This window comes from Megalopta genalis, unplaced genomic scaffold (assembly GCF_051020955.1).
Source record: "Megalopta genalis isolate 19385.01 unplaced genomic scaffold, iyMegGena1_principal scaffold0022, whole genome shotgun sequence".
Classification (NCBI taxonomy): domain Eukaryota; kingdom Metazoa; phylum Arthropoda; class Insecta; order Hymenoptera; family Halictidae; genus Megalopta; species Megalopta genalis.
Genome location: NW_027476092.1, coordinates 396121 through 413578, shown reverse-complemented (window position 1 = coordinate 413578; position 17458 = coordinate 396121). Strand labels below are relative to the sequence as shown.

Sequence of the window (17458 nt, the reverse complement as noted above, 5' to 3'; positions counted from 1 at the left end):
CAATTGGCCAAAATTCAAAACTTCGAAGCCCATCCTCCTCGCGTCGAAAATCAATCATCATCATTATCTCTTTCTGCAAAGAAAAAGGTATCGTGGAAATGAAAAAATAATAGTAACTAAAAAAAGGAAAAAAATACGTTACCTTCCATGAACTACTGACAAAAGACGCGCTCCTCACTGAGGGCACAGTGATACTGAGCCGTTGATGGCAATCGCAAGCCTCCTCGTCCTCCTCGCCCTCCTCCTCCTCCTCCTCCTCTTCAAGAAGACGCTGTTAATTAAAAAATAATCGTTATTAAAAAAATTAATTTTAATTTTTTAAATAACAATTATTATACATACCTTTTCTCATCCATCGTATCAACACCGATCGGCACGTTGTTACAATTTTTTCTCTCGAGGACTTCACCTCGACCAAAAAAAGATTCGCACAGGCTTACGTCTTTCGCTCTATTTCTACAAAAAATGCACCATAAAAATAATTGTAAAAAAATAAAAAATAAAGAATAAAAAATAAAAAAAATTACCTTGCTGGTACCAATTGCGAAAGATTCGCACCTCGCTGAGGAGTGCACACAGGCTTACGTCTTTCGCTCTATTTCTACAAAAAATGCACCATAAAAATAATTGTAAAAAATAAAAAATAAAGAATAAAAAATAAAAAAAATTACCTTGCTGGTACCAATTGCGAAAGATTCGCACCTCGCTGAGGAGTGCACACAGGCTTACGTCTTTCGCTCTATTTCTACAAAAAATGCACCATAAAAATAATTGTAAAAAATAAAAAATAAAGAATAAAAAATAAAAAAATTACCTTGCTGGTACCAATTGCGAAAGAGATTCGCACCTCACTGAGAGCACAGTGATATTGAGGTGCCTTCCGCTTCGAGTTTGAATTAGATGTCCAACAATGAAGCCTGCATGGTGGGTCTATTGGCCCATACTTCGGGTCCGCGGCTAAAATTTCGAATTTGGAGCAACCAAAAGATTCTAAATTCACATGTCGCACGCCAATTTGGCTTAACAAATCCCTCTCAATATGACCCCCCTTATACGCGATTACGGGATCCTTAAAGCCGCGAATAAAAAGTTTAACTAATATCCGAATATGTTTTTGTTTGTAATTATTTTGCCCAGAAAAATTTTTGTATGGAATTCCGTGTATAAAATTCGAGACATACCATGCAGATTTCCTGTCAGCATCGCTTAAATCACTATATTGAACGTCTAATTCGAACTCGTAGCTGGCAGCGTAGCCTGTGTGCACGTTTACAATCGCCATTTCTTTGCAAACAAACTTTTTCTGGATATTAAATCCATCCATATCAATCATAAAGTCAACTTTTGACATATTTAAAAATATTTTTCACTAGAAGGTGCTTGTTCACTTTTTCACAACGATTTATAATCCATCTCACTCTCTCTCCAAAATGATAAAGTAGAAAAATACATCTCTTCATCCATATCGTTGCAAGATAGAGAAACTGCTGCAAAAGAGAATGCGGTGCAAGAGAAAAAACCGAGATAAAAAACCTTACTTTAATAAATCTCAACGAGACCGAAATCCTGATATCGCTTCGCAAGCGACTTCCCGGGTAAAGCATCCGCGAGTCTCTCCGGATACAAAACCACAAACTTCTTCGACGTTGCGAACGATTGCAACAATGACACGTTCAAATTCCGTATCAATTCCCAATTCAGTAGCGAATAAAATGTTCGCTGCAGAGGGAAAAGCAAATATGCAAAAACAGTAAACGAGAGGGAAAAAAATATCTCTCTCAGTCCACATCGTTACTGCAAAGAAAAAACCGGGGATAAGGAGACTTCCAAAATCACTAATCATGGAAAGGATGTGACAACAAACCGTTGCAAGGTGGAGAAAATATCTCTCCCTCTCTCTGTCCGCATCATTTGCAAGAGAGAACAACCGCTGCAATACAGCCCTCTCTCTCGCTCGCTACAATATTATACCGAGATAAAAAAAAAATTTACTTTAAGAAATCTTAATGAGACCAAAATCCCCGATATCGCTTCGCAAGCGCGGGTAAAGCATCCGCGAGTCTCTCCCGATACAAAACCACAAACTTCTATAAATGCGTCGCGCGAGAAAAATCATGCATCGTTTTTGCAAGAGAGAGAACAACCGCTGCATCCTCCCCTCTCTCTCTCTCGCTCGCTACAATATTATACCGAGATAAAAAAAACTTACTTTAAGAAATCTTAATGAGACCAAAATCACGGGTAAAGCATGCGCGAGTCTCTCCGGATACAAAACCACAAACTTCTATAAATACGTCGCGCCTAACGCGCGCGCAAGAAAAATCATGCATCGTTTTTCCAAGAGAGAGAGAACAACCGCTGCATCCTCCCCTCTCTTTCTCTCTCGCTCGCTACAATATTATACCGAGATAAAAAAAAAACTTACTTTAAGAAATCTAATAAATGAAACCAAAATCCCCGATATCGCTTCGCAAGATAAGCAACTTCCGGGTAAGGCGTCCGAGAGCCTCTCCGGATGCAAAACCGCAAAACTCCTTATCGGTGACTTCCCCCCTCCACACGACGCGTGCTGCTCACGATGATGCTTCCTTCCCTTTACCCCCCCCGGCTCAGCCTTCCCCTCGCCCTTGATTGCAGAACGCAACTAGGATACCTACTAATCACGGTACGGCTGCACGTTCGTCGCACCGTCTCATAACCTTGACATAGCCGTTATGTTAATTCATAATAATAATAATACGATATCGAATACGTCAAACATAAAAAACGGCGCGCCGTTTTGAAATAACAACAACAATAAGGAGAAGAAGAAGACGAGGAAACTAACAGAAAGGTGGAATATCTGCGATCTTTGGGACTCATCGTTACCAAGTAATCGAACTCGCTTCACCGCCATGTTCGACGACATTTTGAACATCTCTGAGGTACCAATCTTCGACAATCGAATAACTACGATCGACCTGCACACCTACAATCCGTACGCCAACACAACGTTTGGAAACAGTGATGAGATAAGAATACCCATTCAACATCAAGACTTGTACACTCTTCCGTGTAAGAGCTTCCTATACGTGGAGGGAGGACTCAGCCTACCGGGAGGATCGACCAACGACACGGTGACTCTAGAGAACAATGCGGTAGCGTTTATGTTCGACGAGATACGTTACGAACTGAACGGAGTGGAAATCGATCGGTCCAGAAATCCCGGTACAACGACGACCTTGAAGAATTACATCAGTCTGAACATTACGAAGAACGCGCTGTCCAACGCTGGCTGGATATACAGAAACGACGATCAACGGAGGGAAACTCTCACCGCAACGCCTACGAATTTGCTAAATTTCAACTTTTGCGGGCCTATGAACACATTGCTAGGCTTCTGCGAAGATTATAAACGCGTTGTAATAAATGCTCGGCACGGATTGATTTTGATTCACGCGCGCAACGACGCTAACGCGTTACGAAGCTGGTCCGACAATGCGAAACCTGTCCTGGATTTGTATAAAATTCAATGGAGAATGCCGCACGTCGCTTTGGATGAAATACACAAGTTGTCGATGCTGCGTATGCTTGAGAGCGAAAGATCGATCAGCATGAGTTTCCGTTCGTGGTTACTGTACAAATATCCGATGCTGCATACAACCACGAAGCACACGTGGGCGATAAAAACAGCTCCGCAAATGAAAAAACCGCGGTACGTGACATTCGCGTTACAAACCGAAAGGAAAAACGATTAAAAGAGAAACTCAACCCAATTCGATTCGTGCTTATTATCCAATATTCGACTTTACCTGAACTCGGAAATGTATCGCTATTTTCGATTGATGCGTATGCTTTTACACAGCAAATTTACAAATTAAAAAATATTTTAAACTTTGTGTTACATTTTTTTTATTCATCGTTGACGCCACCACCCTCGTTGTCGTCATCATCGTTGATGGACAAAACGGACATTGCGCGCTAAACATATATTATAATCAAGCGTTTTTTAAAATAAATTTTTAATTTCATTAATTTTCAAACTCACAATTATTGCACATGCCTCTGTCTTCTCCTCCATCGTCTGGTGAAGGATGCCACACTCGTCCACGCTTCTTGGCGGTATCGACGTCGTTCGAGGATCGTACGGACAATTCCTGGACCAAAAGCGATGCTCCAACATGGGTTTGTCCCCGGCTTCCCACCAATAAAGTCCTATGCCGCACGCGAAGCATTCCACGAAATCATCCTCCCTCAGATAATAAAATCCAGCGATCGCGAGCTCCTCCGGCTTAATAAACGGGACCGGTCAATTTTCAAAGCTGCGAAGCCTGTCCTCTTCGCACCAATAATCCATACGTTCTAATGTTCTCTCTCACTCTCTTTCTCTCTCTACAAAAAGGCGCGATAGAAATAAAAAATAATTGTAACTAAAAGAAAAAGAAAAAAATTGTGTTACCTTTCGATTTCATTAGCCACATCCAAAATACACGAACTTCGCTCAAACAACAATGATATTGAATCTTCTCTTTCGAAGTTCGCGTCCAGCAATGGAGCCTGCATTGTATGTGGTATTCTTGATACATCGGTTCCGCGATCAATGAATTGAATTTCGGACAGCCGAGATATTCCAAATTGAAACTGCTAACTCCTATTTTATTTAAAATATCCTTTTCAATATGCACCCCTTTGTATGCGACGACGGGATCCTTGTAGTCTCGAACGAAATTTTTTATAATAGTGCCAATGTCCTCTTGTTGATAATTCTTTTTCCCCTATAAATTTTTAAATAGAATCCCGTGCACGAAATTCGAGACATGCCATACAGACTTCTGATCGCTTCTGGATAAATCCATGTGGCGAACGCGCAATTCGAATTCAAATAATTCATATTCAGCGGTATGAACATTTACGATGGCTAATTCTATACAATTAAATTTGTTGGCTACGAAGAAACCGTCCATATCGACAATAAAATCTATTGCGGGCATCTTAAACGTAAACTTACTTTTTGCAAAATATATGTCTATAGCAACACGCACCTTTCCACTGTACGACAACGATTTAATTTGCTCCGCGTTATGCTTCATCTATTTATTAACATGCACGCACGCGCACTTCACTCTCCACAACGTCGTAAAAATGCAAGCGCTCCCTCTCTAATCTACCCCTCTCTCTCTCACTCTCTCACTCTAAAACACTTCCTACAATGTAAAAATGCAAGCGCGATAAAATAACGCCACATGATATTAAATTCAATAAGACAAGAAGACTGCATAGAAATTGTCTCCAGACTCGTTACAAATGCGATGCATTCGTCGTGTGTGACGGAAACCGTTGCGAAAAAATGGTTAAAGATTATAATTAAAGACATTATTTTATGTCGAATAATATCACTTTAATTAGTATATACTTTCATATATTTTATCATTAAATTAAGAATATATGGTTACTTTTGTTTAAATCAAAACAACTACCGTGAGAACTGTTTCTAGATCAAGATTTAGAAAGGTTTTAACTATTTGTATTGTTCTGCCTCTGTTGCTCTCTCTTCCGATGATTAGAGGAGCTTGCCAGACAAATATTATCTGAAGCAGAACTACATCCTAAAGGAGATGATAAAGATTATTCCAACGGCGAGACAGAAAGAGCACTGAGAAATTTCTTTGAAATTCTTTTTAACCTCTTTGAAGTAGGTTTGCAACTGAAAGTCTACCAAATGCTCAAAGAGAAGAACGAAACAAACCTGATTGCTGTAACAATGAAGTTTTTGCATGATAAGCTTAAGAAATTAATCAAAAAGATTTCCAAATATGATGATTTGTGTTGGGACAAAAGGTTGGACAGAAGAGGAGCTTGCAAGACCGAGATTGCAGAATCTATAGCCTACGTATTAGCTGCTGTGGGTAAAGTAGATTGTTTTCTTTTCTTTTTTTTGAGGACCTGATTACAGGTAGTAGAGGATTCAGTATAAAGTCTTTACAGGAAAGTTGCAAGCAATATGCGCAACAAGTTAATCAGACAAAGGAAGGCTCATGTTTGGGTAATGCTTTAAAAGGATAATATGAAAGCTTTGTGAATATATTCCACACATTGAATTTACTGCAGAAGACATTGAAAATATGGGTTCCGGTTCAGAAATAAGAAATCTAAAGTTGAAAAATGTTCTATGCGGAAGTCCTGAAATTGAAGGAAAAATGATATATGAAAAGTATGGCGCAAAAATTAGGTAAGGTAGATGATCCAGGTGGTAATATTATTTATATGATGAATTACAGGAATCACACATTTTGTACCGCACTTCTTAGTAATATTGAAAAAGATATAAAGAGAAGCATGAAAGTTTCTAGAGAGGAAGCTAGTGTTAACGTGATAGATTCAAACTCGAACAATATTTCCAAATCTTACATTTCTATGCAACTACGAGATATTAAAAATAACTCGCACAAACAAAGTGATCATTCAAGGAGTACAAGTAAGGAAAATCGTGAAATTGGTGCAAGCTCTAGAAAACGTAAACATACTGTTACTGACAAAGATAGTAAGGTACCAAAAAGTGGGCACAATAATATAAATGATACTAGCAATGAGGATTCGGAATTTCTTAATGATTTACAAGATGGATCTAGACGGGATGGATTGAGTAATGCTTATCAACGTATTCCCCATCAATTGATTGGACTTATGTATCAATTAGACTTGTCGATTCTCTGCTTACTAAGGAAGTCCATACATAAACATAAATATCCTTCATTATCGTTAGCGTTTGAAAAGTCTGATATTGGTAAGATTAGTAACATTGTTCTTTGCTACGAGAAGAGGTCTATTAATCTACAAATTGACTGTCTATTAATCACAAATATTATACAGATAATAATATTAGTTATGCTAGATTATTTACTAAAGAAAATCGAAGTTTTTCCATGAATAGTTTTGTTCCTTAATAGTTTTGTTAAACATACAATCTCTAAGACAGATGATTTATCACAAATGATATAGAATACCTTGTTATCTACAGGGTGTTCTACAATTATTTTAACAGCCGAAAATGAGGGGTAGCTGAGGTCATTTGAAGTAACTTTTTCCTTTGCGAAAATGCTCTGCTCTGCTCCGCTCTTCTCTGCTCTGCTCTGCTCTTCTCTGCTGTTCTCTGCTCTGCTCTGCTCTGCTCTTATCTGCTCTTCTCTGCTCTGCTCTGCTCTGCTCTGCTCTCCTCTTCTCTGCTCTGCTCTTCTCTGCTCTGCTCTGCTCTTCCCTGCTCTGCTCTGCTCTGCTCTTCTCTGCTCTGCTCTGCTCTACTCTGCTCTTCTCTGCTCGGCTCTGCTCTGCCCTTTTCTGCTCTGCTCTTCTCTGCTCTTCTCTGCTCTTCTCTGCTCTGTTCTGCTCTGCACTGCTCTGCTCTGCTCTTCTCTGCTGTTCTCTGCTCTTCTGTGCTCTTCTCTGCTCTGCTGTGTTCTGCTCTTCTCTGCTCTTCTCTGCTCTGCTCTCCTCTTCTCTGCTCTGCTCTTCTCTGCTCATCTCTGCTCTTCCCTGCTCTGCTCTGCTCTTCTCTGCTCTTCTCTGCTCTTATCTGCTCTGCTCTTATCTGCTCTGCACTGCTCTGCTCTGCACGTCTCTGCTCTTGTCTGCACTGCTCTGTTCTTCTTTGCTCTGCTCTGCACTGCTCTGCTCTGCTCTACTCTGCTCTGCTCTTCTCTGCGCTGCTCTGCTCTGCTATGCTCTGCTCTTTTCTGATCTGCTCTTCTCTGCTCTGCTCTGCTCTTCTCTTCTCAGCTCTTCTCTGCTCTTCTCTGCTCTGCTCTGTTCTTCTTTGCTCTGCTCTGCTCTTCTCTGCTCTGCTCTTCTCTGCTCTGCTCTGCTCTGCTTTTCTCTGCTCTGCTCGTCTCTGCCCTTCTCTGCTCTGCCCTTCTCTGCCCTTCTCTGCTCTGCTCTGCTCTTCTCTGCTCTGCTCTGCTCTGCTCTTCTCTTCTCTGCTATTCTCAGCTCGGCTCTGCTCTGCCCTTTTCTGCTGTGCTCTTATCTACTCTTCTCTGCTCTGCACTGCTCTGCTCTGATCTTCTCTGCTCTGCTCTTCTCTGCTCTTCCCTGCTCTGCTCTTCACTGCCCTGCTCTGCTCTGCTCTGCTCTTCTCTGCACTTATCTTCTCTGCTCTGCACTTCTCTGCTCTGCTCTGCTCTTCCCTACTCTGCTCTTCACTGCTATGCTCTGCTCTCCTCTGCTCTTCTCTGCTCTGCTCAGCACTTCCCCGCTCTTCTCTGCTCTGCACTCCTTTGCTCTGCACTTCTCTGCTCTTCTCTGCCCTTCTCTGCTCTGCTCTGCTCTTCTCTGCTCTTCTCTGCTCTGCTCTGCTCTGCTCTCCTCTTCTCTGCTCTGCTCTTCTCTGCTCTGCTCTTCCCTGCTCTGCTCTGCTCTGCTTTTCTCTACTCTGCTCTGCTCTTCTCTGCTCTTCTCTGCACTGCTGTGTTCTGCTCTTCTCTGCTCCGCTCTGCTCTCCTCTTCTCTGCTCTGCTGTTTTCTGCTCTTCTCTACTCTGCTGTGTTCTGCTGTCCTCCGCTCTGCTCTTCTCTGCACTGCTGTGTTCTGCTCTTCTCTGCTCCGCTCTGCTCTCCTCTTCTCTGCTCTGCTGTTCTCTGCTGTTCTCTGCTCTTCTCTGCTCTGCTGTGTTCTGCTGTCCTCTGCTCTGCTCTTCTCTGCTCTGCTGTGTTCTGCTGTCCTCTGCTCTGCTCTTCTCTGCTCTTCTCTGCTCTGCTCTGCTCTGCTCTGCTATGCTCTGCTCTTTTCTGATCTGCTCTTCTCTGCTCCGCTCTGCTCTCCTCTTCTCTGCTCTGCTGTTCTCTGCTCTTCTCTGCTCTGCTGTGTTCTGCTGTCCTCTGCTCTGCTCTTCTCTGCTCTGCTGTGTTCTGCTGTCCTCTGCTCTGCTCTGCTCTTCTCTGCTCTGCTCTGCTCTTCTCTGCTCTGTTCTGCTCTGCACTTCTCTGCTCTTCTCTGCTCTGCACTCCTTTGCTCTGCTCTTCTCTGCTCTTCTCTGCCCTTCTCTAATCTGCTCTGCTCTTCTCTGCTCTGCTCTTCTCTGCTGTGTTCTGCTCTGCACTGCTCTGCTCTGCTCTGCTCTGCTCTTCTCCGCTGTTCTCTGCACTTCTCTGCTCTTCTCTGCTCTGTTGTGTTCTGCTCTTCTCTGCTCTGCTCTGATCTGCTCTGCTCTCCTCTTCTCTGCTCTGCTCTTCTCTGCTCTGCTCTGCTCTTCCCTGCTCTGTTCTGCTCTGCTCTTCTCTGCTCTGCTCTGCTCTTCTCTGCTCTTCTCTGCTCGGCTCTGCTCTGCCCTTTTCTGCTCTGCTCTTCTCTGCTCTGCTCTGCTCTGCTCTTCTCTGCTCTGCTCTGCTCTTCTCTGCTCTTCTCTGCTCGGCTCTGCTCTGCCCTTTTCTGCTCTGCTCTTCTCTGCTCTGCTCTGCTCTTCTCTGCTCTTCTCTGCTCGGCTCTGCTCTGCCCTTTCCTGCTCTGCTCTTCTCTGCTCTTCTCTGCTCTGCTCTTCTCTGCTGTTCTCTGCTCTGCTCTGCTCTGCTCTTATCTGCTCTGCTCTTCCCTGCTCTGCTCTGCTCTGCTCTGCTCTTATCTGCTCTTCTCTGCTCGGCTCTGCTCTGCCCTTTTCTGCTCTGCTCTTCTCTGCTCTGCTCTGCTCTGCTCTTCTCTGCTGTTCTCTGCTCTGCTCTGTTCATCTTTGCTCTGCTCTGGTCTGCTCTCCTCTTCTCTTCTCTGCTCTGCTCTTCTCTGCTCTGCTCTGCTCTGCTCTGCTCTTCTCTGCTCTGCTCTGCTCTTCTCTGCTCTTCTCTGCTCGGCTCTGCTCTGCCCTTTCCTGCTCTGCTCTTCTCTGCTCTTCTCTGCTCTGCTCTTCTCTGCTGTTCTCTGCTCTGCTCTGCTCTGCTCTTATCTGCTCTGCTCTTCCCTGCTCTGCTCTGCTCTGCTCTGCTCTTATCTGCTCTGCTCTTCCCTGCTCTGCTCTGCTCTGCTCTGCTCTGCTCTGCTATGCTCTGCTCTTTTCTGATCTGCTCTTCTCTGCTCTGCTCGGCTCTGACCTGCACTGCTCTTCTCTGCTCTTCTCTTCTCTGCTCTGCTCTGCACTGCTCTGCTCTGCTCTGATCTTCTCTGCTCTTCTCTGCTCGGCTCTGCTCTGCCCTTTACTGCTCTGCTCTTCTCTGCTCTGCCCTGCTCTTCTCTGCTGTTCTCTGCTCTGCTCTGCTCTGCTCTTCTCTGCTCTGCACTGCTCTGCTCTGCTCTTCTATTTTCTGCTGTTGTCTGCTCTGCTCTGTTCTTCTTTGCTCTGCTCTGCTCTGCACTGCTCTGCTCTACTCTGCTCTGCTCTTCTCTGCTCTGCTCTGCTCTCCTCTTCTCTGCTCTGCTCTGCTCTCCTCTTCTCTGCTCTGCTCTTCTCTGCTCTGCTCTTCCCTGCTCTGCTCTGCTCTGCTTTTCTCTGCTCTGCACTTCTCCGCTCTTCTCTGCTCTGCACTCCTTTGCTCTGCTCTTCTCTGCTCTTCTCTGCTCTTCTCTTCTCTGCACTGCTCTGCTATGCTCGGCTCTGCTCTTCTCTGCTGTGCCCTGCTCTGCTTTGCTCTGCTCTTCTCTGCTCTTCTCTGCTCTTATCTGCTCTTATCTGCTCTTCTCTGTATAATATATGTATTAGACACTGACGATCCGTGTCTTTCTAATTTCTAATAATTTTAGAAATTATGAAGAAAAAAACATACAAATTTTTCGTACAAATTCGATAAGTCAGACACAAACAGCAGTCATTTTGATAATTTTCACAAAAATGGGAATGTTCGATGTACATATATCTTAGTTTTAAGCATCTTTTGAATTTTTGTTCCAGGCAATCCCGTTTGGTAAGAATCCTGCACACCGTCGAGCAATCTTTAAAAAAGAGGAATACAGAAAGATAGCTGTTAAAACCCAAATAAACAGCATTTTAAACAAAATTAACACTGTTATTTTATAGTTCATAGCATCGTAAAATAAACCATAAAATCTTATATATCATTCAAGTATTTATTTGTTTTCTGTTGTTGTTTTGAAGTATAATTAATTTTTGATCGCGTCAAAGTACCCCTTTTAGAGCAATGCAATATGTTAAAAGTTGGTAATAAAAATGGTATAGGTAAATTAATTGAAACAATTCAGATATTACCTTCTGTTTTTCCAAATCTTGACGAGGATAGAAAAATTAGAGATGTGGGAATTTTTAATACCCTTAAGACATAATCCTAGTGAAATAATGAATAGAACTATGTCTCTAGAGAATATGTTCTTATGGGAAAAAATGGGAACTATGAACATTACCTATTTAACCAGACCCTAAATGCACGTATACACGTATAGTTAATATATCCGTGTGTTGACCCACGTACTTCTTAATGCACAGGGTCACGAGAGCACTGGTCCGAGATACATGGGTACAAGCTTAATTAATGTATCCATGTTTTAATTCGTTCAGAAAATATAACAATAAGAGTTTCTTAATTTCGCGCAGATACATAAGAAAAATGCAGGTTGTGGCAAAAAGGTAGAAATGTATAGGTGAGGAATTTAGTAGGAATTTAAAAATTAATAGAAAAATTGTATATAAGGACAGGATTCTGAGCTTCTTTGTTCGATCCTGGGTTAGAGTGAGATAGGTATTCTTCTATCTTTGTTCAAACAAATGATGTAGTTATATGGCCGGCAATAGCTGCCTCCAGCTCTGCCTCCTGCTCGAAGCTCTGTACCTGTAATATTTAGATTTACTATTTTGTCACTTTTTTCTTCTTCAGCTATAGTAATTTCAGTATCCAGGTAAGGTTTGCTCTGCTGTGGATGGAAACTCTCATAACGAGAGTTTCGTAATAACGGCAATATCGTTCCCTTCTTTTATCTTTTTGTCAGCTAAAAAGGCTTTTCTTTATCTTTACGTGTTAATCCACCATATGTCAACTTGTTAATTATATCCTTTTTATTACCATTTCTCAATGTTTTCATATAATGTTTCTCCTATGATAGTTGTACAATGAAAATTTGCAATCTTGTAAAATCTATGAAAATTTGTAAGAGTATAAAAATTCTTCTAATTTGACTGGATTCAGGAACTCGCGATACAATTCCGAAATAAACAGTGAGACTATTTGTTGGTTTACGAAAATATCTACAATTGTTGCAGTAAACGTTGCTGAGCGATATACTTGTTTATGTATAGGTTCCGCATATAAGTTTTTGAGTCTTTTCGTATAGCTTCTAGGTTCGACCTTTCAATTTGCCTCTAAGCACAGGAACTCCTTAGAAATCAAACTTTCGAAGTGTATATTATTTTTCTAACATTGACGTAGGCTTTAGATTCTGCAATCTCGGTCTTGCAACCTGCTCTTCTGTCCAACCTTTTGTCCCAACACAAATCATCATATTTGGAAATCTTTTTGATTAATTTCTTAAGCTTATTATGCAAAAACTTCATTGTTACAGCAATCAGGTTCGTTTCGTTCTTCTCTTTGAGCATTTGGTAGACTTTCAGATCCAAATCTACTTCAAAGAGATTAAAAAGAATTTCAAAGATATTTCTCAGTACTCTTTCTCCCTCGCCGTTGGAATAATCTTTATCGTCTCCTTTAGTATGTAGTTCTGCTTCAGATAATATTTGTCTCTGGCAAGCTCCTCTAATCATCGAAAGAGAGAGAGAGAGAGCAACGGAGGCAGAATAATACAAATAGTTAAAACCTTTCTAAATCTTGATCTAGAAACAGTTCTCACGGTAGTTGTTTTGATTTAAACAAAAGTAACCATATTCTTAATTTAATGATAAAATATATGAAAGTATATACTAATTAAAGTGATATTATCCGACATAAAATAATGTCTTTAATTATAATCTTTAATCATTTTTGCTGCTGGTTAATATAGTAGATTTGATATGTTTGGATTAAATGGATTACCAGATCTATCATCTGATGCTGCTGCTCTAAAATGATTTGTTATTAAAGAAAAGATTTTCATTTTTAGTTAGATAAAAAATGTAAAGGATAAACAGAAGAAAGAGAAGCTTAATCAACCTTTGGAAACATTAAGAAAGAAACTGACTGAAGACTTTAGATAGGAGCTGCTGCGGGTAAAGTAGATTGTTTTCTTTTTCCTTTTTTCTTTTTTTCTTTTTTTTTGAGGATCTGATTACAGGTAGTAGAGGATTCAGTATAAAGTCTTTGCAGGAAAGTTGCAAGGAATATGCGCAACAAGTTAATCAGTCGAAGAAAGGCTCATGTTTGGCTAATGCTGTAAAAGAAGAATATGAAAACTTTGTGAATATATTCCACACATTGAATTTACTGCAGAAGACATTGAAAATATGGGTTCCGGTTCAGAAATAAGAAATCTAAAGTTGAAAAATGTTCTATGCGGAAGTCCTGAAATTGAAGGAAAAATGATATATGAAAAGTATGGCGCAAAAATTAGGTAAGGTAGATGATCCAGGTGGTAATATTATTTATATGATGAATTATAGGAATCACACATTTTGTACCACTTCTTAGTAATATTGAAAAAGATATAAAGAGAAGCATGAAAGTTTCTAGAGAGGAAGCTAGTGTTAATGGGATAGATTCAAACTCGAACAATATTTCCAAATCTTACATTTCTATGCAACTACGAGATATTAAAAATAACTCGCACAAACAAAGTGGTCATTCAAGGAGTACAAGTAAGGAAAATCGTGAAATTGGTGCAAGCTCTAGAAAACGTAAACATACTGTTACGGACAAAGATAGTAAGGTACCAAAAAGTGGGCACATTGATATAAATGATACTAGCAATGAGGATTCGGAATTTCTTAATGATTTACAAGATGGATCTAGACGGGATGGATTGAGTAATGCTTATCAACGTATTCCCCATCAATTGATTGGACTTATGTATCAATTAGACTTGTCGATTCTCTGCTTACTAAGGAAGTCCATATATAAACATAAATATCCTTCATTATCGTTAGCGTTTGAAAAGTCTGATATTGATAAGTTTAGTAACATTGTTCTTTGCTACGAGAAGAAGTCTATCCATCTAGAAATTGAAAATGTAGACAAATATTATACAGATAATAATATTAGTTATGCCAGATTATTTACTAAAGAAAATCGAAGTTTCTCCATGAATAAATACCTTAATAGTTTTGTTAAACATCTAATCTCTAAGACAGATGATTTATCAAATGATATAGAATACCTTGTTATCTATACTAATTCAAGCTTGAATCTTGCGAAAGGAAACAGATTAAGAAGGGGACGATTTACAAGGGTGTGGTTTTTATGAATTTGCGCGAGATAAAATAATAAGAGATGAACTTTTAAAGCGATTAGAATTTTCGTCCGCTATGCAGACAGTAATAAAAGATAGGAAATATTACCGGAAAGAAATAAAAGAAGCATTTTTGGATAAATTAGTATTTGCAGTTAATCAACCTAATAGAGAAGAATTGAACAGCATTATCAAAAGTGAAATGGGAAAAAATAGTAAAGTTCACGACGGTTATGTAGCATTACAAAAAATTGTGTTACGTGATTTAATAGCTTCAGAAAAAGATGGAAAACTTGGAAGTTATATATCTGAAATTACATATGGATCCAATTTCTTAATGTCCTTCTTACACAATATGTTCTTGCGTAAAAACATGTTTCTCATCAATTTTGAGGAAAGAAACTATGGCATATCTGTTGACGTCACTATCAATTATAAAGATAGCATTACTTGTATAAAGCCTCACAATGCAAATAATAGTATTGGTTATTATCAGTTATTTCCTTCTAAACGGCAGGAGAAAAAGAATACATTTTCTGTGAATAAGTGCTTCGCTCTTTTCATTGAAAAATTAGAAAAGGATGAAAATATAAAATATTTTGTCATCTATACTAATGCAGACCTAAATCTTACAGAAGAAAAGAAATTCAAATATGAACGATCTAAAAATTTCTATCCTTTACAATTTAATAACATAAATATTAAAAAAAAAGGATATAAGATTTTAAACGATTGTTTTTGTATAAATGAGAATGGTCGTTATCAATTTTCGCAAAAAGAAATGACAAGGATCGTCAGTGTCTAATATATATTATACTAAAGGCATCTGCAAAATTTCGAGGTAATCGGTTGATCTAATCTCGAGATATTCTGCACACTGTTTTTAAAAACATTGTTTTAAGAGAAACGTGTTTAAAGTTTCCGAACGTAATTTTTCATATGTTAACACTACGGCGCGCACGTGTACGAATCAGCTATAGGCTTCTTATTTATAAAAGCAATTTTTTTAAAATGCTGGAATATTTTGTAATTTATTTTTAACATTTCAAACTGCTACGTTAGACAAGAGAAATTCGATTTTTTTTTTCAATTTCAAAGTGTTCAGGTCCCTTAATATATTTAACATTTCGTTTTGAAGATGATGCGACGAGGCAAAAGTTCAAATATGATGCGGCAAGGACAAAGGTCGAGGATGAGTCAAGGGTGAAATCAGTAATTTCAATGACAATAATAAAAATCGTCTGCACGTTTATTCATTATTAGAGGTCGTTTGCAGACCATTTGTAGGAAATGTAGAAATAGGGATTACATGTAGGGTTATGTCAAAGTTATGTCAATTATTAAATTAGCAATAGTATATATGTATGGGTAATAAAAACAAAAAACTTGATTAATTCATCAAATGTTTGTTGTAATATGTGCCTTTTCTGCAGAATCTTGCTATCCTTGCTGCCCGACAACGCATTCTCATCTAGGCCTTGTAAACACAACACGTCAGAAATGTACCGTGTACACCTACAAAAACATATTTCAAGTGTCTTAAAGATGTTTCGAAACAGACGCCTTTAAATAATCTTGTTTCGGGCGTCGTTTCAACGTCTGGAATAAGATGTCTTAACGAAGTCCATTTGAGCTCGTAAGACGTTCAGAATTAAAATGGACGTATTAGACGCTAGGGAACCAGACCAATCGAAAATACACGTATAGAGCGCAAGGTAGTCGGACAGAGAGGATATGCGCTTATAGAGAACTGGACTGGCAAAGCGAGCTGTTCGCTCCCTGCCGAATTTCATATCTACAATTTTACGAATTGCTTGCTAGTTGCGTCTTTCCTCTGCAGTTTAGAAAAATGTAACACTGGGGCACGCGTCGGTGAAGGTGGAAAAAAAGCGTTATTTTTCCCAATATATAAACTTTATTCAAACTCTATCTTAACTTATCGGTGGACGAATTAACAATTAAAATCTATTATTATAAACAAATATTTCGGTGAGACTACTCAAATAATCTTTAAAAAATTAAAAAAAAAAATTATCCTCTTCTATATAACAAAATTAACATCATATTGTGGGAGAAAGCCCTTCCTTGTAGGTATCGTTAATAGCCTGTTCCATTTGCATCATCAAATCGCTTAGTTAACATCACGTGATTGCAATTCCCGTTATTAACATGATGGATCCTTTCAAACAGTGGAGAAGTCGATGATAAAATGATCGGAATATTTTCAAATTTGGCTAAAATTATCGCCATATCTCGAGCATTGTATGTATATAATTTCCTGTTCTTATTTTTGAAAGACGAATCATGCTCTTCATCGACAATAATTAACTTTATGTTTTTATAAGGTCAAAAAGGCTCAAGGAAGAAATAACTGTTTCCACTATTAAATGATTTCGATGAATTTCAGGTGTTTTCACAAGCAGAAAAATCAAGTGCGAGCTCGTGGATTATAAAATTAATTGCTCCTTTAACCAATTGTTTTGGCAAAGATTGCTGCGGCCTGCATGTTTGCTGTGCTTCTTCAATTTCACGTTTTCGAACTATAAAAGGAATTACATTGGTTACTTGTACCACTTCTTCTATGTTCTTGCTATTTCTCGGGCTATCAAGATATTCTCTAGCTGTCACGCTAACTCCTCTTTTATCTAGAAGATCCCAGAGAGCTTGTTGCTATTTTTACTACCTCCTTTGCTCTTACTCTGATTACTAGTACACTTACGGGTTTTTCTCTTAGGATCATTTTGTTGTGAACTATCCCAATCTTGTCTTTGGCCCGTTTCTACTAAGAAAGCAAAGGAGCTTTTTTAATTTTTTTTACTTTTTTATATAGTATATTAAGTATCGCATTCGGCGAGCTATTTTTTATAAGATTATTTAAATAATCTGTTTTATTCCCTGCCTTATCAAAGCAAAGATCATGCAACTTTTCAAAAGTATGGCAAGTACCAAGTCCTCCTCCATATAAAATCTTAGATAAATCCTTTGGCATAAAAAGCTCTTTCTCAGCTAAGAAATGATTTAAAAATGATTCTTTATTAAAACAAGATTTATGGAAATTTCTTAAAATGGAAGTAGCATTATCTCCTGTCATGGATAATATGTTAGATAAATTGCATGGCATAAAGCCTGCTTTATGGAAATCATTTAAAAGTTGTGTTTTGTTTCCATTCCCATCAAAACA

At 39.2% G+C, this 17458-nt stretch overlaps 1 long non-coding RNA gene across 1 annotated transcript; it reads right to left on the bottom strand.

Annotated features, from left to right (window-relative positions):
- Positions 1 to 386: 386 nt before the first annotated feature.
- Positions 387 to 1051, bottom strand: LOC143260862 (uncharacterized). The gene is made up of 3 exons (XR_013035127.1): positions 672 to 1051; positions 528 to 601; positions 387 to 456 (listed from the first exon to the last, which is right to left on the bottom strand). It is a non-coding gene; the product is annotated as an uncharacterized LOC143260862 (long non-coding RNA).
- Between the last annotated feature and the right edge of the window lie 16407 nt (positions 1052 to 17458).